We start from the raw sequence: 6000 nt of genomic DNA, 5'->3' as shown, positions 1-6000 counted from the left end.
AAGCCGTAACGTTTAAGACGACAGTGCGGAGATCATGAAAATCCTACAGTACAGCCATAGTAATTGGAAGACACCCTGCGTGGTATGGATAATTAAAGTCTAGTAACGTCACTGCGTCAACAATTCATGATACGTTTGGGAACGGATGGATACACATGATGTATCTGCAATAAGTCAGGAACGTCAATGTTACTTCTTCGTGACTTCTCACAATCTTACACTACACAGGAAATCCTCATAATCCAAACTCTACCACTGGATATGATACTGAGTGACATCCAACACTTGCAGGAACTAGTCAACACTTATTATGTATATGGAAAAACATCTCCGTTTTCTTCCAATAGTAGAGTTTGATAATCGTTACCCTGATGCCTAACCATAATCAACATGCGCCTACGTTGTGCTAACTCATACAAGTCAAGTCAAGTCAAGTCAAAGTTTATTGCACAACTAATGTACGGATACATCGTATGGCAATTAGGGGTACTAAGTACAAATCTAAAATCTAAACTAATGCGTAAAAGAGTACTACATTCATGCTGTATATGAATCGAACTTAAGTTACATCGTACTAGTATACAAAAGGAATGGCAAACATTATACAGGGGTTCTGTAAATCTACAACTAAATACTACTCTGTCCTATACTTAAGTATTACTAGTATAATGGATATATATATATATAGTTGATTCCATTGTTATGTGTAAGCAATCAGTTGACTGTTTCGGAAATGACATTGTTTCTTTTAACTAAGGCGTTAGAAATATATTGGCCTATATATGGTGAGATTGCTTCGGGGCATGACATTAGAAAAGTAAAGGTATCTGAGACTGTCTTAGGTAATGTAATACTTGTGTTGTTGGCGATAGAGTTCATAAGTGTTTGTCTTTCTTCATTGTAAGTTGGACATGTTAACATAAAATGCAATTCATCTTCTACAATATCTTTGCAAATAGGACAACATCTGTGGGTGGCTGGTACATTGTTATGGCGTCCCTTTTCTATTTCTAGACAGTGTGAACTAATTCGTATTTTGGTTATATTAGCGGCGAAAGATTTGTTTTGTATTAGTGAAAGATATTTCTCAAAAACGAAGTCAGATTTGACTTTGGAGTAGGTTTTCAGTTTGCTGTAATTTCTGATATTTTGCCTCCAGCCAGAAACAAACGTGTCTTTGAGCCGTTCTTTGAACACGTTTCCAAAATGTTTGGCGTTAACTACTGGGTTTAGCCACGATACAAAAAGAGCAACACCACGATACACAATAACTGCAGTTCACGTTGAAGCAGTATAACAGGAAGATACATATATGTGCATTCAGTTTGATCACGTTCAAAAACTTTACGGTGCAATGACCTTTTGTGCTGAAGGATGAAGGTGAAGTCTACAGCAATACACGTGCAATAAACTGTGATGTATATAATCAGCTGTGTCTATGTCTATCTGGGGAGCGACTTACCAATCAAACTAGCGCAAAGGAGCGTCCAGAATACAATATCAAGACCTCCTGTCATCATTGCACACTTATGTAAAGCCATCTAGGGATAGCCTGATAAAGGACTTTGATAGGGGCTGTTTTGGCTGAAATTACGTACAGTATTGATAATGATCCTACAGGTCATTACAGCATCAGCTAAATAGAGCGGCATCAAGCAACAGTCGATAAGGAACATCTGGACCATTGTTCAATTGTATTAACTTCACATTCTCATCTTGCCGAACGAATCCCTTAGCCATGCACAAAGGTATCGCATAGTCGTCAGGGTATTGAGTACACTTTATGAGTTATTTGTAACCATACGTTGTCAGATTTACTTTAAAATACACACGTCGACACAATTAAGAATGATATGTCAAGCTAAAATGTTGAGGCATACTTGTATTCTCCTTGTGATCTATATTATATAAAGATGATTACACATAATACATAAATAAACAAGAGATCTGAGATCACATACCTCCATGAAATATGGGCTTGACGTGTAAATGTAAATTTCCTCTTTAATTATGCAAATGACACCCACATTAACATAATTAATGTATCGTGATGTTAACTTTTGATGAATTTACAATTTACACCAAGTAGGAAATTCCCATCATTTACCCATTGAATTTTCGCATTAATTATGCAAATGAGGTCATAATTTGCATTATTGGTATCTGTTGATGTTCCATCTGCCAAAGATTACATACATTACATGTATTAAAGTACTACAATGTAAAACACTGTAATTAGAGAATTTCCTCATTTATTATGCAAATAAAGTCCTCATTTGAATAATTTGCATTAAGTTATGTACATCTCTCTCAGCTACCTACCTACCAAAAATGATGAAAATACATTGTTCCTGTCTGGACCTATTGGCTTTTAAAGATTTTCCCCCGAAAGTCCCCTGCAGTTTCAGAACAAGCTGCTAGGGGGACCAAACCCACACCAATTATTCCTGGCAGGACACTCTATCTGTCACCCAAAAATCAAGACCATAACATGTTCAGGACAAAAGAATACAAAAACCGGAAGTTCTGCTGCAGTACCAAGGTCATCCACCAGGAGGCCCATATTTGACCTTGACCTTTGGCTTCCTAAGACCTACCAGCATACCAAATATCATCACAATCCATAAAGGCGTTATGGAGTTATGCTGACTACAAATATGCGGAAACTCAAACACACACACACATAGACGCGCCAAGAACAATACCTCCATTTTCATGGAGGTAACTAGATCTCAGTGCCAAAATTACGTCAACACTGGGTGTCCATCCACCCTAACACTCAAATTTTCCACATCATAGCGCACAGAGGTCGCCTTATTCCCTGAGGAAGAACCTCTTATTAATCAAACCAGGTCGCAAGCCCGGGGCAGCCTCGACACAATCAGACATCTGTTAGCCTGTCTGGCAGACTCCTCATTAAACCGGAAGTGCTGCTGCAGTACCAAGGCCATCCACCAGGAGGCCCATATTTGACCTTGACCTTCGCCCCCCTAACACCTACCAGTATACCAAATATCACCACAATCCATAAATGCGTTATGGAGTTATGAAGGTACAAAAAAGGCGGAAACACAAACACACATACACACACACACACACACACACACACACACACACACACACACACACACACACACACACACACACACACACACACACGCACACAGACGCGCCAAAAACAATACCTTCCATTTCATGGAGGTAATAAAGTGTCAATGAGCTGTTGTGGAGGTAATGTATATAATATCCTTGATATTGCTTACTAATGCCTAGTTTTCCTAAGGTTAATTGGGTTTGCCAATGTGAATGTGAACACAAATTATCCTACATTTCCAGTGCCTTACAGTATTATCAAACTTTCGTGATTGTACATTCACACTTATCAGAGAAGTACAGACATGTTCCATGTCTTCGCCCATGTACAAATTGTTTCGACATGTGCCACGGTGCCTGTTTGTATCATCTCTGCGCTGTAACTGCTTATATTCATGAGCGTGGATAACACGAGGAATGTTAAGTGTGCGTTGTAATTTTTTTCATTGCCTCTAAGGGAAAAGGCCATGTTTCTCCATGGTTGGAATTAGCATCGCTACATCATAAACATTGTATGCAGTACCTCAGATAAACTCGTCATAACTTTCGTCTTTCACCTAAGTGCTCAAATAAAACAAGAAATGTTAAGTGCGTGGGTGCATTTATTACTGCAACCAAGGCTAGGAATTATGTCTGGAATTAGCATGAGCACCTGTGTGATTCTAGGAAAGTGTATCTCTGTTCGGTGTTCAGGACTAGGTGTTAGATCGTACGTGTGACCTGTATCACCTCAGATGATTTAATGCTTACACAGGAAAGTGCAAAGCAATGAGTTGCTTTCACAACAACGTTACCTGACAGGTCATTTATGATCAAGATAATTTTCACAAGTTTGACTTTGAGGATTGTTTGAAAGCCCAGCATCCTCGAAGTAAGCGGTGTAGAGGGTGGCGGCGGTCTGTGTAAGGTATAGACTCATTACTTGGGAGTAGAATAACAAGGCAAGGCTACAGGTCGTCACGAACAGGTGGATATACTGGTATTGATATTCTCAAGATTACCATTTTACCTTCACCTTCCAGCATGATAAGATGGATGGTGCTGAGATGGAATCTATAATCTTAAGCCCCTGTCACACATTCACAAAGTTTGGCCTCCCGAACACTAGCCGACGCCTCGCAACCATGGTAAGGAGTAGGTCGGGGAAAAGTCGTATGGGGGTCGGCTGGTGGTCGGAATGTTTCAAAATGTTTCAGACATTCGGAGATTGGTGAGGAGGCTCGGCCATGGTTGTCTGGTGTTCGGCTGTAAGTCAGCAGAACAACATCCAACCATTCGGGAGTAAGTCAGCAGTTTTCGGGGGGGTGTTTTGGGGTCAATTTGGACTCAAATTTAACTCAAATTCGTTACGATTAATCTGGTGAGACTGCTCCCGAATGTCAACCTAACGTGGTTGCCTGGTGTTCAGTGGTGCAGCTTTGTATTCAAGGGCGAAGCAATTACAGCAAGTTCTTCCTTCACAGGCCTCCCAGAGAAACGTAAATCATTTTTACGGAAACTCAACAGGACTTCTTAATGCACGCTGGACAGCTTTAAGAGCACTTTTCGCAAAGTGAGTTTGAAGCACGCGAAACCTTTCAACATCTGTCATACCTTGCATGGTGAAGTCTGGAAGGTTTCAGAGAATATATTGCTTCAGTGTCCGATATGAAACAAAAGTAGATCTGTGAATGTCCGTTGCAGGGGCGGGACGTATGGGGCATTGTCCTGGAAGAGCCTTCCACCACCATTCCCACCACAGCTAACACTTGGAAGTACTTTTACGGAAGAGTATATTTGCTTTCAACCTACAAGTTGTGAGTAGGAGGTACTTAAACGTTCTCGTTCCCAATTCTACTCAGCACAGTGATGTCGGCATGATTGTGAATGTGTCGTAAAGTGAACTGTACACCCACACTGTCGTTATTTTAACGAGTACCTCAATGTCCACTTTCATTCCTTTATCGGACGCCATAACAACTATGTTATACGGGTAGAAATCTTGATAGCTTATGATTATTGAAAATTCCTTATACGAACCTATTCAGCCGAATGTATCATACCAGAACAGATTGTCATCATCGTCTTATGTGTTTCCGTTGAAATTATCTTATTTCATGTTTAAAGAACAAAAGGAACCAATCAATACTTGGAAAAGGTTCAAAGTACACGCTTAACTCGATGCATACAATATATATAACTTGGGCATTTGTCCAAAGACAGACAGGGTTGTCATTGAGTGTTGGCAGAGGCTTGGTTGTATTCTGTCTGGGAGGAAGATGATATCTTCCATATTGACAATTCAGACTTAACAATAACAAATTACGTCTGACAGGAAGAACCGCATGGATTTTTCAGTAACTGTGGAATAAAAGGGGCAAGGATCTCATATTTCTGACAGGACATATATATTAAAGGATATAATGAACACCATCAATCGTGTGAATACAGGTGTGGACATGACAGTCTGTGTACTTTTAACACCACTCGGTAACAACGCGGTAGGTAATATTAGTTCGGTTTGTATATGATGATACTAAGTAACTCAAAAACTTCCGTATATGACTTTAGAACAAAAAAGTAATTTGAGGGCATACATCTTTTTTCTTCTTTTAATTTTTTGGATGTTTTATGTAACAACGTGTGGCGTGCTCCTTGGTATTCGATATCTGATACATACCGATGTAGTCAGTCTGACTCCCATTTGTACTAGAGAGCCATTTACTTCCATCATTTAGTAGATTAGAATTGCGAATGAACAGTCTCTGTGATGATTACAGACCATAAGGTTAAAACGACAAAGTCAACACAGATAAAGGTACGGTATATGCCATAGTCTGCAGGATGAGGCATCTGGCAGCTGACGATGGAGCCAGAGCTAGAGAGCATCTTATACATATGGGATCACAGTGAACGCCATGCATCTTT

This window comes from Branchiostoma belcheri, unplaced genomic scaffold (genome assembly GCF_001625305.1).
Source record: "Branchiostoma belcheri isolate BF01 breed outbred unplaced genomic scaffold, Haploidv18h27 scaffold11, whole genome shotgun sequence".
Lineage (NCBI taxonomy): Eukaryota > Metazoa > Chordata > Leptocardii > Amphioxiformes > Branchiostomatidae > Branchiostoma > Branchiostoma belcheri.
Note: the sequence above shows the minus strand (reverse complement) of the source record.